Here is a 19,882-nt window from a genome sequence, read left to right on the forward strand (position 1 = left end):
ATAACAAGAAACTCATAATGTCCATACTACGTACGGAAAGCGATTTTTAGAATATCCTCCTCTCTAACCCGCAACTGATAATAACCTGACCTCAAGTCAATCTTTGAAAAATAACTGACTCCCTTCAACTGATCAAATAAATCATCTATCCTTGGCAAAGGATATTTGTTCTTGATGGTGGCATGATTCAACTTTCGGTAATCAATGCACAACCTCAAAGAACCATCTTTCTTTTTAGCGAACAAGACCGGTGCACCCAACGGTGACACATTCGGCAGGATAAAGCCTTTCATCCTTAAATCATCAAGTTACTTCTTCAATTCTTCTAATTCAATCGGTGTCATACGATACGGTGCCATAGAAATTGGCGCGGTACTAGGCATCAAATCAATAGCAAATTCCACTTCTCGGTGTGGAGGTAACTCAGTCAAGTCCTCCGGAAACACATCCAAAAAATTGCGCACAACCGCTGGATAATCAACCCCATAAAACTCAACGTCATCATCGGCAAGAAGACTAGCCAAGAAGAATGTCTGCCGATCCCGACCCCTAACACCATAAAATGAATGAGTGAGAGGATCGCACCGATCTCCCACAAAATAGAAACAATCCCCATCCGGGGTACACACTGAAACTCTGTTCCTGAAACAATCAATATCAGCTCTGAAAGACGACAACTAGTCCATCCCAAGAATGACGCCAAATCCCATCATCTCGAGAAGGATAAGATCGAACTCAAGAACACGTCCGGCAATCGTGATGGAACAACTCCTATAAACTCTACCAAAAATGACTGAATCCCTAATAGGTGTGTCAACACAGAGCGGTCTGTCTAACTGACTGGCCTCCAAACCCAATGCCCGTGCAAATGATGAAGCAATGAATGAATAAGAAGCACCGAAATCAAACAATACACGTGCCCAAGAATGGGACACAAGAAACATACCCCTGACAACTGAAGGACTGGATGGTGGCTCGGCTGGAGTAAGTACAAACACGCGACCCTGGGTCCTCTACCCCTGAGAATCGTCTGCCTGATAACCAGACTGCTGAGTGGGTTCACTCGAAGAAGCTCCCCTACCAGGTCGAGAACTCTAGGCTGACATGACTGGCTGAGACGGCTGAGGTGGTGGTGGCGGTCGAAACCCTGACTGAACTATGGCAAACTGCATCTGCCTCTACTGGGAACCTCCACCTCTACCCAAACCACTGCCCCGCTATAGACAATCTTTCACCCTGTGGCCCTGCTGGCCACACCCAAAACATCCACCAAACGCCACCTGAATCTGAGTACACTGGGACTTGTGATGCCCTTACTGCCCACACTTGAAACAAATCATCTGAGCTACCTGTGTCTGAGTGCATTGGGACTTGTAATGTCCCAGTTGTCCGCATCTAAAACAAGTAACATTATATGTAGAAGACCCCATGGACACTGAAGCTGTGGGGGCGAATCTGACTGGCTACTGTCCTCTGAACCCTGACTGCTCATGCTTCTGCTTCTTACTTAATTGACCCTCGGAGAAAGCACTCATACCCCTGTTGTGCTTGTAGGATTCCCTGATAGCCTTATTGTCCTTGCTTTCAGCCTCAACTATTAAGGCCTTTCGCACTGCTTTTGCGTACTCTATCGATTCTGAGGCAACTACAATTGGCTTGATGGTGAGATTAAGACCATCAACAAACTTCTTTATCTTTCCTTCCTCATCATTAGCAATCCCTGGTGCAAACCTCAAGAGCGATGTAAACTTATTCTCATACTCTGTAACTGTCATGCTTCCTTGCTTCAACCCATCAAACTCCTTCTTTAGTTCCCTCCGCTTAGGCGCCGGAAAGTACTTCTCATAGTACAACTTCTTGAAAGTAGCATATGTCATAGTATCCAGATTATGGGTGTGAGAAACGGTCTTCCACCAAATCTCAGCATCGCCCATAAAATTGTAAGTAGCCAATGTAATCTTCAACTTGTCTGTTACCAAATTCATGGCATTAATATGCTTCTCCACCCTACCCATGAAACTATCCGCAACAAGCGGATCTGGACCGCCCTCAAAGAAAGTTGGCATCAACTTCACAAACTTAACAATGTGGTAAAGAGTATCATCTAACTCGTTTTTCTTTGGAGGTGATGGTGGTGGTGCCGGTGGTGGCACAAACTATGACGATGACGCACCTGTCGGTCGATATGCATCAAAAATAACCTCCTGAACGGCTAACCTCAAGTGCTCCCTATTTATCTGAGAAGGTGGGTCAACGGTACCCCTCGCTTGTCCCTCTCTTAGTGGGACCAAATCACGCAATAAGATATCTTTCTCAACTTGCTCTTGATCCCTTTCCACGGGATTGGAGCTAGAACTTTTCCCGGGATCCTTTCGTGTTGGCATGACGCTATAAGAAAAAGGAAACGGATCAATAACGATGACACTAAAATGCACACAAGAACGGAATCCTCACATGGATGACTTGACAAATATGGAAACACATAAACACCTTCCTTGCTCCCAGAATACCCAACTAATGAGAAACATGATCATGCTAATAATATACAACAACATTAAGCACTTAGCCCGTAATCATATAAGCAATTAAACAATTAAGCATGCCTTTCAAATAATTAAGCACCTTAACACATAGGCATATAAGCATGCAATCACGTAAGCAATTAAGCAAGTAAACAAATAATTCAACTCCCCATGCAATCCTAAGTAGGCCTCTACCAGTCATCCTAATGGTATTCAAACCATCGCTCTGATGCCAAATTTGTAACGATCCGAAAAGATACCAAAATAATAATAAAAATCTATAAAAATTTCGGTATGACTTCTGCAAAAATTGTCCCTCAACAACCTGTAGAAATACAAAAAATAAATGCAATGGCCTTAAATCTAACTTATCATGTCCCAACGCACAATTCAGATATTATATTACATTCCCAAAATGGTTACATACATACAAAAGTCCCGTTCTTCCATCTCATCCAAACAAGGGACACATCCGTTACATCAAGTTACAGTCCATAATTGTAGCTAAAATTTTAAAGTCCATAGCTTACAACATTATATCAACTAAACTAAAGTTTCACAAAATATTTAAGATTACATTTACAAAATATATATTAAAGTGCTATTACAAAAGATAGCAAAATAAAATAGATCTCCAAGTTAGTCTAAACCAGTAGTGGATCGTTGTCTGCCACCTCTTTTCCGTGTCCTGAAAAATGTTAAAAAGTAATGGGGTGAGCATAAACTCAGTAGGAAGTGTCTAAGACACACTTCTTATATCCCCGTGAATCCCACACAAAGAATGGATAAAAAGGGGCGGGGTCATACCATGAGGAAAACGTAATCTCAATCACAACAACAAACATAGTATAAATAACATCCAATCACAAATTTCTCACATGTACCATGAAGTGCAATGTCATCCCTATGGCACTCCCTGTTTCCGAAACAATTCCGTTTCAACAATCAAACCGTTAATGTAATCCGACCCAAGGCACTTCCAAGGCGTCACGAAAGGAAGGTTGGTTAACTATCCACGACCACAAGGCACCTCCAATGTGTCGCATCCGGCCTAGTTAACTCAACTACATTCCTTTCTAGACTACACTACATCACGGACCACTAGGCGCCTCTTAGGCGTCCGGTTTTCGCAACACTTTTAGAAAATATTTTTTTCAAAAATAATTTCGTTTGTTCTAAATATATATATAAAAGAGAAGGAAAATATATATATATATATATATATATATATATATATATATATATATTTTCCTTCTCTTTCCCAATGAATGCATGATTGCTTGTGCTTTAATTTATCAACCCAACCATATAACTTTCACACATACTATACAAGACAAATTTATAAAATACATGATGGATCTCTAATTTAATATTAACTTTGCATAACTAGCATGTAAAATATAAACTCAATTTCATACAAACATGTAAACATGCTAAATCACCTCAAAACAATTATCAAATAGTCACATACATTCTATGCTTATTATTCTAAACAAATCTTTGCAAGAATTAGCACTAATTGAACATGTTAGGCATCACTTTAAGCTAGAAACTCACAAAAATACAAGAATTCATGCATTAGAACACCCCTACCTCACTTAGATGCAAAACCCCCAATTTTGAGCCCAAGAACCCTAGAACTTTGAACTCCCTAGACTTGGCCAAACGGTGATTGGCTCCTATCAAATTGACGGCCTCGATGAGCTCTCCAACTTTGCTTCACAATGTTCTACCAAAATCCAAAAGATTAAAGCTAGATTAAAGCTTGAAAATGCAAAAAAATAAAATAAAATAAAATAAAAGAAAATAAAATAAATAAATAAAATAAAAAAAAATTGCCGAGACTGGATACGCAGAGAAAGAGAGAGAAAATAGTTGGGTCATGGAATGGCCTTATGGCCTTTTGTGGTGGTTAAAACATTGGTGGGGCCCACCACTTTATTTCTTTTTCTTTTATACTTATTTATATATATATATATATATAAACATTACAGTTCCTTCTCAGAGTTTGAATGTATATTCAACAAACAAAAACAAACCGAATAGGAGAGCCAAATGGGTTCCGTGGATTAGTTGGGGCAAAGCCACGGACACTTGGGTTACTGAAAAAATAATAATAATGGAACTGAAGTGCTCCCCATCCACACAAGGCTCCCCATTAGGCCATCCTATCACAACTCATTTCATTTTAAAGAATACATCTGTAGATGGCCCCCCACGAGTCTACATTCCTTGGATACCATCCGTACATTATTAAATACACCATGTAAGAAATAAAGAATAAATTGTTCTAAATCATATGAGAGAGAGAGAGAGAGATCGTATCTTGTATTTGCAACATATCTAACCTAATAAGCTTATGCATGCTTATATAAAGATTACAAGTCTTACTTAATAACACAAGGGCCCTATCAACTTTCTGTAATTATATAATAACCCAACACTTATATATATATATATATATATATATATATATATATATATAACATTCTAACACTCCCCCTCAAACTGGAGAATATATATCAAATAATCCTAACTTGGAACAGATAGTTCTTAACTGGTTATGACCTAATGCTTTGGTAAACATATTAGCTAATTAATCTTCAGACTTCACAAATGGAGTAGAGATGCTCCCACTTAATAGTTTTTTCTCGAATGAAGTAACAATCAACTTCAATATGTTTGGTCCTCTCATGAGACACAGGATTTGATGCAATGTGAACTATTGCTTGATTATCACAGAACAATGGAGTAGGAGCTTCAACTGTCAACCCAAGTTCTTTTAAAAAATGTTGTATCTATGTCAACTCACTAGTGGTATGGGCCATTGCCCTATACTCAGCTTCAGCACTAGATCAAGTTACCACCGTTTGCTTTTTACTTCGCCATGTAACGAGATTTCCTCCTACAAATGTGCAGTATCCTGTAGTAGATCTCCTATCTGAAGGAGAACCAGCCCAGTCAACATTTGTAAAACCTTCCACCCTGAGATGACCATTTGATTTATATAGTAACCCTAAACCTGAAGCTTGCTTGAGATACGGATAATCCGAAAAACAGCAATCCAATGTGGCATTCTAGGGACTCCCATGAACTAACTTACAACACTAACTGCATATGAAATATCAGGTCGAGTGATAATGAGATAAATTAATTTCCCAACAAGGTGACAAAATATGCTCGGGTCATTAAATAGATCACCCTCATCAAACACAAGTTTTGTATTTGAATCTATAGGAGCATCAACCGGACAACCACCCAATATACATGTCTCTTCTAATAAGTCCAACACATATTTTCGTTAAGATAAACTTATACCCTTCTTGGATCTAGCAACTTCAATACCCAAGAAATACCTAAGTTTACCCAAGTCTTTAGTATGGAATCGATATTCCAGAAACAACTTCAACTTAGCAATGCCTTCAGAATCATCACTTGTGATCACAATATCATCTACATACACCACAAGGAATATGAAGCCAGCTTTAGTGCATTGGTGAAACACCAAATGGTCGGTCTGACATCTGTTAAGACTAAATTTTAATGCCACCTCAGAGAATTTCTCAAACCAAGCCCGTGGAGATTGTTTCAATCCATACAAAGCCTTTTAAAGGCGACAAACAGTGTGAAGATACTCCCCTTGAGTAACAAACCCAGGTGGTTGCTCCATATAAACCTCTTCTGTTAAGTCACCATGCAAAAAAGCATTTTTAACGTCTAACTGAAATAGAGGCCAATGTCGATTAGCAACAAGAGAAATCAAAACACAAATAGAAGAAACCTTAGCAACGGGGCAAATGTCTCATCATAATCAATACCATAGGTCTGGGTATAACCTTTGGCAACAAGACGTGCTTTTAAACACTCAACGGACCCATCTGGAAGATACTTCACAGTATATACCCAACGACAACCAACAGGTTTGGCACCCGAAGGTAATGGAACAATATTCCAAGTGCCATTCTTATGCAAAACATCCATTTCATCTTGCATTGCTTTCCTCCAGCCTGAATCAGATAAAGCATCCTGCACAGTCTTAAGAATAAATGTAGTAGACAACTTAGAGGAAAAACATAAGAAAGATGGCGATAAGGAATTATAAGAGACATACTGAGCAATAGGATGTTTAGTAACACACGAGCGAGGAGCTTTACGAAGTGCAATAGGTAAGGATTCAGACACAGTGGAAGGTGTAGGATCCAAAGACTCTGAAGACGATGGAAGAGGCACGACAGCAGATGGCTTTGGTCTTCAAGTGTAAACCTATAACAGGACAGGCGAAGGAACTAGAGATCGAGGTTAAAGAGAAAGTGAGGGAAGAGGAACTGCAGAAAGAGATGACTTAAGAGTGATATCAAGAAGTGAATCAGTATATGAAAAATATGAGATGGATTCACAAAATGTGACATCCGCGCTAATAAAGTACCGTCGAGAAACAGGACTCTAGTAGCAATAACCTTTATGAGAACGAGAGTAGCCAAGAAATACACACTTTATGGCATGTGGGTCTAGTTTGTCAAAACCAGGACCAAAATTGTGGACATAACATACACATCCAAAAATCCTAGGAGGAAGAGAAAACAAGGGAGAATTAGGAAATAAAATAAAAATGTGGAGATTTGTCATCTAATACAGATGACGGCATACGGTTAATAAGATGACAGGCAGCAAGAACAGCATCACCCCAAAACCGTTTAGGCATACGCATATGAAACAAAAGAGCACGAGTTACTTCTAAAAGATATAGATTCTTACGTTCTGCAACTCCATTTTGATGAATAATTCCTTTATCACTAAGATATGTATCAAATGGAGTTGAAAAATATTCCTTAGCATTATCAGAACGTAGAATATGAATTAGGCATCCAAATTGAGTTTTGATTTCTTTGCGAAATTTTTGAAAAATTAAAAACAACTCAGAACGATCTTTCATTAGAAACAACCAAGTTAGGCGAGAATAATCATCCACAAATGTCACAAAATAATGAAATTTATTGATTGAAGAATGTTTTATTAGACTCCATACATTTGAATGAACCAAATAAAAAGGACTAGAGACACGATTATTAACCCTAGACTTGAAAGACACGCGATGGTGCTTACTAAGTTGACAAACTTCACATGACAAGAATTTCAAATGACTAAGACTAGGAACTTGACGCTTCAAAACTTGAAGTGACGGGTGACCAAGTCGACAGTGCCACTGGAACGGAGACAGAGAAGACTAAAGAGCCACATGATAAGGTTCAAAATCAAAATAATATAAGCCACCAGCTTCATGCCCCATACCAATCTTCTTCTTCGTCTTAAGATCCTGAAACACACAAGAAGTAGGATCAAATGTAACAGAGCACTGGAGAGATTTAGTAAGCTTACTGATAGACATTAAATTAAAGGGAAACTACTAAACATGTAAAACAGACGAGAGAGACAATGAATCACTAAGTTGAGTCGTCCCCAAACCTGAAACCTGAGTGGATGAACCATTAGCAAGAGTAACACCTTGAGAAGGAGGTACAGAATGAAAATCAGATAGAAGAGAAGAACATCCGGTCATATGATCAGATGCTCCAGTGTCTATGATCCAAGGACTGCGAGTGGAAGACAATAGACATGTGTGTGCAGTACCTGACTGGGCAAAGGTAGCCGTGGAAGATGAATTAGATGCTTGCTTATAAGACAAAAACTGAGTATACTCATCACGTGGAACAGGGACCGTATCTGATTCAGCTACGTTGTGAGATCCAGAAGCAACATCATTCGGAGAAGAAAAAACTTGATTGGCATAACTAAATGGTTTCCCATGAAGGTCCCAACAAAAGTTCACAGTATGATTAGAAAGACCACAATGAGTATATTTTCTTGATTCCCTGCCACGGCCACGTCCTCCTCGTGAATCACGACCACCACGTGTGGAGCGTCCCCCACGACCTCCACGGTAAGCATTATGTTCACCCTTTGAGACTACCAATGCTGAACGCTCACTACTCTGTCCAGCATTCAAATTTGATGTATCACTTGCAACTGTAGCACGCTGAAGTCGAGAAAACACCTCAGCAAGAGATGGAAGTGTTGGACTGCCCATAATCTGTGCACGAAATGGCTCATATGTTGATGATAAACCAGTAAGAAAGCAGACAACATTAAAGTCCGCACATTGTTGTTGCATACTGCGAACATCAGCAGTAATGGGCTGATACATATTCAGCTCTTCACAGACTCCCATAACTTTGGAATAATACTCTTCTATACTTTGAGTACCTTGTTCAGATTGAAGAACTGCTTACAGAGTTCATAGGCAAGAGTGATATTACCTGTCCCAGAATACAATTACAATCTGTCCCATATCTCCTTAGCAATATCCAAATAAAGTAACGTTGAACTGATTTAAGGTTCAATGCTGTTTATCATCATAGAGATGATCTGCTCATCTTCCTTTTCCCATGCATCAAAAGAAACATCAGTTGCCTTGAGTTTCTCTTTAGTCAGATGAGTACCAAGACCTCTGCCTTTGAGAAAAATGGCAACAGATTTAGCCCACAGTATGTAATTCTTCCCATTGAGTTTAACTGAAGTCATGGGAGAATGAAAACTGTTCGTGGGAGAAAGCAAATCTGAACTAGATGCCATGTTGAATCCAGCAAAACAGAGAAAAAAAAAAAAAAAAAAAGCAGAATCTGTATTATGGCCGAACCTGAAAAACTTGCCGGATCTGGGTAAACAGATCAGATCTGGTTAAACGGGTCGAACGGACCTGATCTATCCCAGGTTTAGTAAACCAGAGTTAGAATAGCTATATCCGTGTAGCCAAACATGGGTCTTCTTCTTCACACCTTCACAGACATCCGGTGAACAACGCAGCGGAGACGACGGCAACCCACTCACAATCAACGGCCGAATCAATAAGCAGCGACGCAAATCGAGACTGTAGATGTCGACGAATCAAAAGGATGAACCTCACCTCTGCGAATCGAGACTACCGATGTCGGCGAGATCGCTGAAGAACAAAGAGGAGCTGCCGGGGAAGACGAACAAAGCAGAGACGACGACGAACAAGCTTCAGATCTGACGATGCTACAGATCTAACGACAGTGAAGCTGCCGGTGAATAACGCAGCAGAAACCACCAACACCACAATTGCTCCGATCTTATACAAGAACAACCCAATTACAAACTCTCACACCCATGATCGCAGTGCTCTGATACCATGTTCTAAATCATATGAGAGAGAGAGAGAGAGAGAAAGAGAGAAATCGTATCTTGTATTTGCAACATATCTAACCTAATAAGCCTATGTAGGCTTTATATAAAGATTACAAGTCTTACTTAGTAACACAAGGGCCTTATCAACTTTCTGTAATTACATAATGACCCGACACTTATATATATATATATATATATATATATATATATATATATAACATTCTAACATAAATGACAAGACATAAAATTTTATAAGAAGCATCCTTCTCAAGGAAATGGTTCTTTATTGAAACATGTACTAGGTAGAAAAGTTGAGCAAGACCAACCAAGTACTTGTACATATTTTATTTTGGACAATACAGTTGTAAATGTCCCCCCAAGAGGTACATTCCCTGGCAAACTTCCATACATTGTTAAATTCACCATGTGAAATTAAGAATAAACGAAGAGCATAAATTTTTTTGTATGGAAATCATGGTTCTTTTTTGAACAATACCAACCAAGTATTTGTACGAGAGAGAATTCAATCTTATGCACAGGTGAAGGGTAGAGATCACCCACATGAGGTGTGGTATTCAGAGACAACGTAAGTGGGTTCACGGTGCGTATTTGTATAAATTTCATTTTGGACAATACATTGGTAGATCTCCCCACAAAGATGCTACATTCCTTGACAGCTTTTCATACATTATTAAATAAAACATATAAGAAATTTTAGAATGATACGAGCATAATTTTTGTAGGGAACATCCTTCTCAACGAAATTGTTCTTGAATTACTTGTTCTTTTCGAAGACTTTAAAATGAAACCCATTTGGGAATCTTATCATAAGAGATCGAACAATCTTGCATCCCTTGATTTTTGTCCATCTACGGTGGAAACAAAAAAAAAAAAAATTGTGAGTCCATCATGCTTGGACGATTAATACACACTCACATATACACCAATCTTTGACTATTATTGTAATTACTATATGTCCCCGCCTATGTAAAGCATTTGGAGAGAAATGCAACATACAAACTTAAACTCTAACATTATATTGCACAAAGTGATCATTCTGAGACTCGAAAATGCAACTTTTACACCAGTCTCTAAATACCTGTATCGGGTGACCAAGATATGGAGGAAGAAGGCAATAAACACCCTGCACCTGAAATGTAGTTCTTAGCTATGACAGATGATTCAAGATTCTGTTTTCCATTTAGGAAAGAAAAAAAAGAATAGCTGTAAAGGGATTGCACAATAGAATGCTACTAGAAATCAGTAACTTATATGAAAATTAAAATAATAAAAGGATAAATGAAGTTTGATTTAATGTTTAGCAGCTCAAGATCAAATCTCCCACCTTCCAACAACTTGAGTTGAATACAAGTGGATTATCAAATTTGTCCGGGTTCAAGTGAAGAACAGAAGTGGCAAGCATAATTGCCCAGCCTTTTGGAATTGTATATCCTGCAAAAAGATATCCCAATTCTCAATTTCAATTAAATTCTGCAGTTGAAATAAGAATGTTAGCAAAACCAATTTTGACGAGTGTACCTTTTACTTTGATATCTTTTAATGCTCTTCGAAACAACCCTGGTGCAATATTTGCCAACCTAAGAATTTCATTAATAACCTGTAAATTATAATAGAACAACAAGTGCTCAAGTACATCGATGTTGACTATAATCTTTGTTTTTAAGGATTGCCCCATGCTCAGCCTGATGAACAAATATTAGTACTATTACTTTAACAAAATTATATGTTAATGTAGCTATAAAATTCTTAGAATACAGTTAAACATACAGTTAATTCCTCCATCACCAAAGGATGATCCAAAAGTAAAGTAACTTCAGAGTTAATGTGATTGTCGTTGAAATGGAATCAGAGTTGACAAATCTCTCTATATTAAATGTAAAAAGGTATTGTGGTAAATTTGTTAAAATAGTTTCTTTCTCTTTCTTTTATCAAACACAGATTAAAATGTTGATTATTATTTTCTTTCTTTTCCCCTCAACTAATACTATCATCTTCTTTCTTTTATTTTTTTTTTTTCTCTCCTAACTAATTTTTATGGAATCGAATATAATCTAATGTTTTCTTTTCTTTTTCTCTTTCTTGTTATACCAAACATTTTTCTTTTCTTTTTCTTTTCTTTCTTGTTATACCAAACATTAGCCAAGGGAAAATGAAAGAGTATATTGTTGGAGAAAGCAAACAACGAATATGGAAGAAAGAGAAGTGATTTCAACATCAATAAAGGATTAGGATAACGGATAACGCCTCCATGTGCAATAGTTAGGCTGGCTTTACAATGCCTTCACATCACACTTCTGTTTGTGGCATATTTATTGTAAAAGCTTCTTGCCCTTTTTCTTACGTCCACACTTCTCTTGTATTCAGAGCTAACTGTTTTATGCCTACTTATTGTTAAAGTTTCTTCTTCCATATGATCTACTACCCCATTTGACTGCTATAAATGTTAGGAACTCCAATCTTTTATTTCCCCTTTTTTTTTAATGTTTTTTATTCACAGGTAAAAAGTATCAAAAATTGTTTAGAAACATGTGGTAGCAATAAAAAGTTAGAGAACCATCTGTCTACCTTTGTGAGGAGTCACTGCTGGACGTGACACCGAATTAATAATGGAGTTGTTCTGATGTAACAAATTGGGGCTTGCTATCTTTTGTTGTCATCGGGTTGAATTGAGCCAACCCGACCCGATAGCATATTTCTGCTTTTGCCTCCATTTGAACCATTTCTTGCTGAATACGGAGGGCCGCAGAGCAAAAACCTACCACAACGGGTTTCTTTGGTTGCGAATCGAGATCTATGTGATCTTTAATGGGCTTAATCTCCTCTTGAACCTCCTCAACAACTTTGGTTGATGCCCCTATTACGATGGTACATTTTGGTTTTTCAGAAACCCTAATTTCGTTATCGTCATCGTGTTCGTCTTTTCCTTTAGATTCGAACACTAGATCAATTACTGAATAAGAGACCAAAACTCTAGATTCCGAGTCTCTACTTCGGTCTTCTGCTTGCGTCAGAAATTTTCTCGTTTTCGTAAGCCAAAGTTCTGAGAAGGATGAGGGTTTGGTGTTGAATTGTTTCTGTTGTTGTGTTCGGGTGGTGGTTGTTGCGCCGGGGACTTTCGAGATGGCTTTGAGGGCCGCCGCTGCGGACGAGGTTTGGTGGTGGTGGATGAGGGTTTGCATGCGGCGGAGGAGGGCAGTGGGTTGTGCTCATTCGATGAATCTAGAAGATATTTTTTCAGTGGAACAGTAATTCTGGTTCCGTCCTTACATGCTGTGTTTACAGATTAAATTTTCGATATTATTTTGTTTAAAATGGTCACTTAAAGTCTAACATGCAACCATATACACCAGTCTCAATGTATAAAAAACATTAGGACGAATAATAATCCCTGTTATTTCCTACCTAGACATAGAGACGAGCCATTTTACGGCGAGATAATTGGCCCAAAACGTCTGATATTTAAGAATATGATTTTGAATCACAAATTGATAGATAGGAATTGAATAATAGTAAAAGCATTCGATTACCATAAGTATGCAACTTGGTATATCTGACACTACGAATGAAGTTTGGAATCTTTTTTACTTATGTTGGTTGGACTGAAGTGCAAAAAAAAAACACTTCTATAATTTAAAAAAGAAAAATGATATTTACGCCGAGGGATGTAGCCGACTTGTTAGGCAAATTCTAACCGGCAAAAAGAATGGGCCCCGGTCTCTCTCTCTCTTCACCCACCTGCGATTTTCGCTCTAGTTTCAGTTTTCTCTCTAGAAGACCGGGAATGCCAGATTTGGGGTGTCAAAGATCGAGGGCGGTGTCGGCAACGGAACTCTGATCAATTTTTTTTTATTATTCGATTTCTTTTTTCTACTGTTAGCCAAGGACTGTTAATAGGATCCGTGCCGTGTATCAATTATGCAAAAATGTTCCACTCTGCTCAAAACCCATTTGTAAAAAGAAAGCAGATTAGCGACGGAGAGACACATACGATGGAGAAAACAAGTACCGGCCGGCGGTTTATGGTTGCCGACAGTGAAATCCCGGCGAGGACGGATTGCTGTGGATGTCGCCGGAGTTGAGTTAACGCATGCAAATTCGTCAGGCGTGTAGTGGATTGTCGGCGCGTGTTGGGGATTCGATCTGGAGGATTCTGTCGTTTGATTATCGGAGCGCCGGAGTTGATGGGTCATTCAATGAGCTTCACCATTGAAGAAGCACACCTAGACTCTGTGCTTTCCTTGGTTGGTTGTTGATCGGATGCTTGCCGGACTTGAACTTGAGAACGCAGGAAATGGGTTTGATGAAGCTCTGCATTTGGATCGAGTACGCTAAAATAGCGTTCTTCATATTAGTTTGTTCCGAGGAGAGAAGATGAATGGACAACGTGTGATGATGTTGATGCCAAATTGAATTAATTTTTTGCCAGTTGTACGGCACATGTATTCTAGCACCCTTTAAAAAATATATATCACCACGGATTATGTAAACTGTGAAAACTATCCATCTAGCATGTAAAGTGTGCATAACATGAAAAAAGTGCACTGTAGACTGTAAATGCACGTCATGTGACCTCAAAACCCTCAATAATATCGAATATACCCTTTTGTGTTCCGAAATTACTCCTCATCTCACTTTTCTCTTCCTTCTATCTCTCACTTTTCTCTTACTTCTACAGCCTCCACCCCTCATCTGTATATATATATCTATACACACACACAAACACATTAAGCAGACACAACTCTGTCTTCTTACCATTTGAAAAAACTGTCTTCCTATATATTAATTACTCATTTACAGAAAAAAAAAAAAAAAAAAATTCGCATCGGTAATCAATTGGCGCATGAGTTTGATTCATCTTTAACCTTCTTCTCCAACTGCTGAAGCACCGATTTTAAATCGAATTCGCATCAGAGTGAAACAGAGCTTCATACGAAGGTTTCTAGATCAGATCCATTCGGTTCTCCTAAATTAGTATAGAATTGACATTCATTCTTAGTTCTATTTGTCCCAATTACACATTTTTAATTCCAAGTCTGAGGATGATATTTATAATTCCATTCCAAACAAGTGTGAAATTCAAAATAGGTGCTAATATTGTTTTGCTATAGTATATTAGTCTTTGAAAATACTGTGCCTTACATTTGTGATTGATTTAGCTTCTTCCTTGTAAACCTTGAACTCGATGTAACATATTTATTCTTATTTCAATATATCTACTTTTCTTGCCGTGAAAAAATAAAAAATAAAAAAAATAACATTTAAAGATTTTAATAATTCTGAACAATTCATTTGTCTTGCATGCCAACCAGGAGACTACATTTGCAACAACCACCACCAAAGCCTTTGAGTCGATTACATGAATACTGTGCTTCCATTCAGGAGGTTACATATATTTACTATCAACTTTATACCTATATAATACACCATCTAAGAATGGATGACAAAATGCCTAAAATATTAAAAAGAAGACTCTTAAATAGCTTGGAAATCCTCCCATCATTCCTTCTACCATAGGAAGCTTATTCAAAGGAATTCCAAGAACCCAAAATAGCAAACCCTTCAATTATTCTTTTCAGCGACTTTGAAGTGAAATCCCTTTGGAAATCTTATAGTAGTAGATCGCATAACCTCACATTCGTTGATTTTTGTTCATCTACAAAAACAAAAACAAACCGACAAACTGGTTAATCCATTATATAAACTAGTCAGAACTTTACAAGATGTCGTCTCTACATCAACATTATTTTGTAAAAAGTGACTGCTCTAAACTCCAACATAAAATATTCGAGAAAAAAAAAAATACCTTGTGACCAACACATGGAGAAAGGTGGCAATAAACACCCTACTATACTCTGAACCTGCACATTGTTTCATACCAGATCCAAATGGCATGAAATTCTTCGCTATAACAGATGATTCAAGTTCCTGTACAATAGAATGCCATTAGAATCGAGTAAATTTTATGAAAATGAAGGAATAAAAGGATAAATGAAGCCTGATTCGATATTTAGTAGCTCGTGATCAAATCTCCCACCTTCCAACGCCTTGGGTTGAATTCGAGTGGATTCTCAAATTTGTCAGAGTTCACGTGAAGAACAGAAGTCGCAAGCATAATTACCCAGCCTTCAGGAATTGTGTATCCTGCAAACAGATGTCTCTGAATTAGTGATCAAATTCAATTGAACTTTGCAGAAATATTCTAAAAGGTTAACCAATTTTGACCCGAATATACCTTTTATTTCGATATCTTTTAATGCTTTTCGAAACAACCCTGGTGCAATATTTGCCAACCTAAGAGTTTCATTGATTACCTGTAATTCACAATAGACCATCAGGTTTTAAGTACATCAATGTAGGTCATATTAGAAAAATTAAGCGGGTAAAATTTTTTTAATTGACCTGCAGTGTAAATGTCATTGATTTATACTCTTCCCATGTGATTGGGGAATCAGAATTCACTCTGTTTTTAAGGATCGCCTCATGCTCAGCCTGATGAACAAACACCAGCAGTATAACCACACAGTGAAATTATAACCATACACAGTGAAATAAGCACCCAAAAATTATAGTGTTAAAAGATGGTTGAACTTACAGTTAATTCCTCTAACACCAAAGGGTGTTCTGCCAGTAACTTTATAGCTAATGCAATTGACGTTGAAACCGAATCAAAGATGATGAATAAAAAGCCAAACATATGCATAACAATGAAATCCTCTGTCAAGAACTCCTTAGTGTTCATTTCTCGAATCAAATTATCAAGCAAGTCTCCTTGACGCCTCTCAGTTGACGTGAGCCGCCTCCTCAACTCATTCCTCATCATCTCTGACACCTTTTTCTGAATCTAAACGTGTGTGTGTGTTTTTTTAGCTCGTCAGTGTCAAATCGGTAATTATTTTGATCATTTAAAACTGATTATTAGGAAAAGATTATCCTACTTACCGTTAAACATCTATGGTGTGCAGTACCGGGGATGTTCAAGGGAAGGGACATAATACCTTCTCCGAAATTTCTCAACTCGTCACTTAGCTTCACAGGCGACTCTTCCGATTCATAGCTAAATAGCTGCTTTGCTCCGAAGTCCATAGTCATCTGTAATGACCAAATGGAATTGTTAATCATAGAATTAATATATAGATGTTTTTGTAGATGCAGTTATTTTTTTTTTAGTAGTGAAACAGATGAGCCTGAAAAATACTTCTGCAGCTGCACTTTTCATTTCAGTGGAGTCTTGACTTGACCAAGCGCGAAGAGTTTTGCGAACCGCTTCATCAAGCTGAGGGAGAAGCTGTTGGGAAACGTGTTAGTTTTAAAACTTTTCGAGGGATTTAAATTCATAGATCTTGATTCATCACATAGAGACAAGTTTTATGCAAAAATAAAACATGATGTATCGTTCAATTAAAAGATTGAATACTTACATCAAGGTTTGAGTAAACCTTAGATCTCTCCTCTAAAGTGAATGTTCTCACTTATTGTAGATCCCTTAGCAAGATGCATTCTCCTTGGATCTCCATTTTCTTGGTAATTGGTTTGCCTTTAGGAATCACTCATATGCCTCCATGAATGACCTTGGAAAACTAGGCTTGTGGGAGCCTCCATTAGATGAGAACCTAAACCCTAATTTTCTAGAGAGAGAAAATATATTCCTTTTTTTCTTCTACTAAAATCACTCCTAAAATATACATAAACCATATATATTTATAGGCAACATAAAAGTAAAGAAAAGGAAACAACGAATCCTTCTCAATCTCTAATTTACATGTTTCAAATCTAATATGATTCCAATATCAAGTTGGGCTATGAGTGAGAATCCATTGGGCCTATTATTTTATTGGCTACAACGAATTAATGATTGGCCCGGTCCATGGATCCAATTAAATTAATTCATAAATTAATTTCTACTCCACTAAAAGAAATTAATTGAACTCCAATTAAATAATAAATAACCTCTAAGTCAATATTGCACTTTGACCCCTCTATGCATAATTAGTTATCGGATAAATATAACCATCAATCCGACTACTTAATTAATATATTTATTTTGATACCTTTGATTATTTCTGACTCGATCACAATAAAATATTTGTTTGACAAAAATAATAATTTAATAAATAAATATATAATAAATCATTTTGTCTAAAATCATACGAAGGCCTTCGAATTTACTTTGTGATCAACCATAATCAATACAAAATAAATACAAGTAGCAATGATGCAAATATTGAAAATATAACCCTCTAACTATTAATTACATAACTACCCGAAGTGTCGGTCTAAGGATCCGGAAGAATCCGCCGAACAAATCAAAGTAATTATTAATTAATAAAAGAGTCTATACTTTTCTCATGCTTAAGAGTCAAATACCATGACGGTGATAGGGAGTAATTGCATACGACGGCTCTCGCAATATATCTCAACCTAACGCGGATCCAGTTCAAGTCTTAATTAATTATGAGTCCATCCATAATTACCGACTATGAACAATTTATAATTACTATTTATATATCATGCATTGATTGCCATCACATACATATATATAAATATTTCTTGTAATTACATGGACACTATCAATTTCATAGTGAATCGAAATATAATACATTAAATTCACCAATTGTATAAAACATAAATATTTTAGAAACGTCAGGAACATATGTCAATTAATCCAAACAGGAATTTGCTATGCCAGGGCATATAAATCCCAACAGAAGCTTCTCTCTGACGGCTACTGCACAGAAGTGATTCAACATCATGCTTCTCATGTATTTTTCAATGTGAGCACGATCAAGAGTAGAGTCTCGTGCGAAAACTTTTGCAAATGAGCCCAAAGACCTGATTCAACCAACTTTCCATGTTGCTGAAGGAGAAAATAGTTGAATTCAGGGTCAGCTGATACAATAACAGGCCGACCTGCCACATTTGTTCGGAAAATTTCCCCATATCTGCATCAAGGAAACAAATAAGTTGACGGTGAATTATTTTGGTGATACGTAGACCACTAAAATAAAGGACTTTTACTTGTGTAATGGGATACAATTGGTTGATGGTAGTGATCATATGACTACTAAAATAAAACTCTTTTGCTTATGTAACCTGATACAATTGGTTAATAACACATAGTGCATGAAAGTCTTCCTCCTTCTTACTTTTCTTATTCAATTTTTTTTTTTTTTTTTTAATTCACTTCAAAAAAAAAAAAAAAATTGCATTTCCTTTCTCCAATCAAATCTTATTTCTTTTTTCTTTTTTTCTTTTTTTTTTTTTCTTCAAAGTTTTTTCATATTCTTTGTTTTTACTTAAAAAAATTATTTTATAATGTGTTAGTGTACCCCTCAATTAAATTCTTGACTTTGTCCCTGAGCATACATAGTAAAAAGAGTTTTTTATCATTCATTTTCGCATTAGCAAGACTTTTTCTTTTCTTTTTTTTCTTTTCTTTTTTTTTTCTCTTTGTATCCCATTACTTTGTAAAGTTAAAATTAATGGATAAATGAAATAACAAATCAAAGTTAATAGGAATATAGCAGCAGGTTGTGTACAGTTGCAATACCTTTTCAGTTTTTCTTTTAGGAAAGGTGGAAGATCCATGGAGTAAGTGGGAGTGATCAAGTGAAGACTCTCCCCAATAATAGGAAAGCCCATAGAACCAGGAGGAAGCACTCCATTGCATTCGGGATTCCTCCCTTTGTAAATCCAGGGAGTGATGCAAATGGTAAACACTGCTACAATACACAATAATCCAACTGACCACATGATGATTTATAAAATTGTGAACATATAAACCTACAAGATATCCTTAAAGTCTTTAAGTAGGGATGGGGCTGGGGTGGGAGAGCGTTTGACTTGTGAACCGCGGCGCGGGGCGCCGCGGGGGGGTGGGGGGGGGGGGGTGGGAGAGTTTTTGACTTGTGACGGGGCGGCAGTGGTGTGATTGGATTTAAGGGATTGTTTAGATGGGTTGATTTGAAGGGATAGAGAGAGAAAAGAAAAGAAATGATAGGATATGGTGTGAGTATGTCTGGGTGGATTAAGTGGAGAGAAAAGAGAGAATAGGGAGAGATATCCCTCCCGATCCCTTATTTGGCTTCTCTCCCATTTTGAGAAGATAGGAAGAGAAAGCATAGTGAAGTAAGTGGTAT

At 37.4% G+C, this 19,882-nt stretch overlaps 1 pseudogene; it reads right to left on the reverse strand.

Annotated features, from left to right (window-relative positions):
• Positions 1-10,477: 10,477 nt before the first annotated feature.
• LOC132270036 (beta-amyrin 16-alpha-hydroxylase CYP87D16-like) lies at positions 10,478-19,496 on the reverse strand (annotated as a pseudogene).
• Between the last annotated feature and the right edge of the window lie 386 nt (positions 19,497-19,882).

The sequence above is a fragment of the Cornus florida genome, unplaced genomic scaffold (genome assembly GCF_030987335.1).
Source record: "Cornus florida cultivar Cherokee Brave unplaced genomic scaffold, ASM3098733v1 CherokeeBrave_3.0.0_Hap2_Chr08, whole genome shotgun sequence".
Classification (NCBI taxonomy): Eukaryota; Viridiplantae; Streptophyta; class Magnoliopsida; order Cornales; family Cornaceae; genus Cornus; species Cornus florida.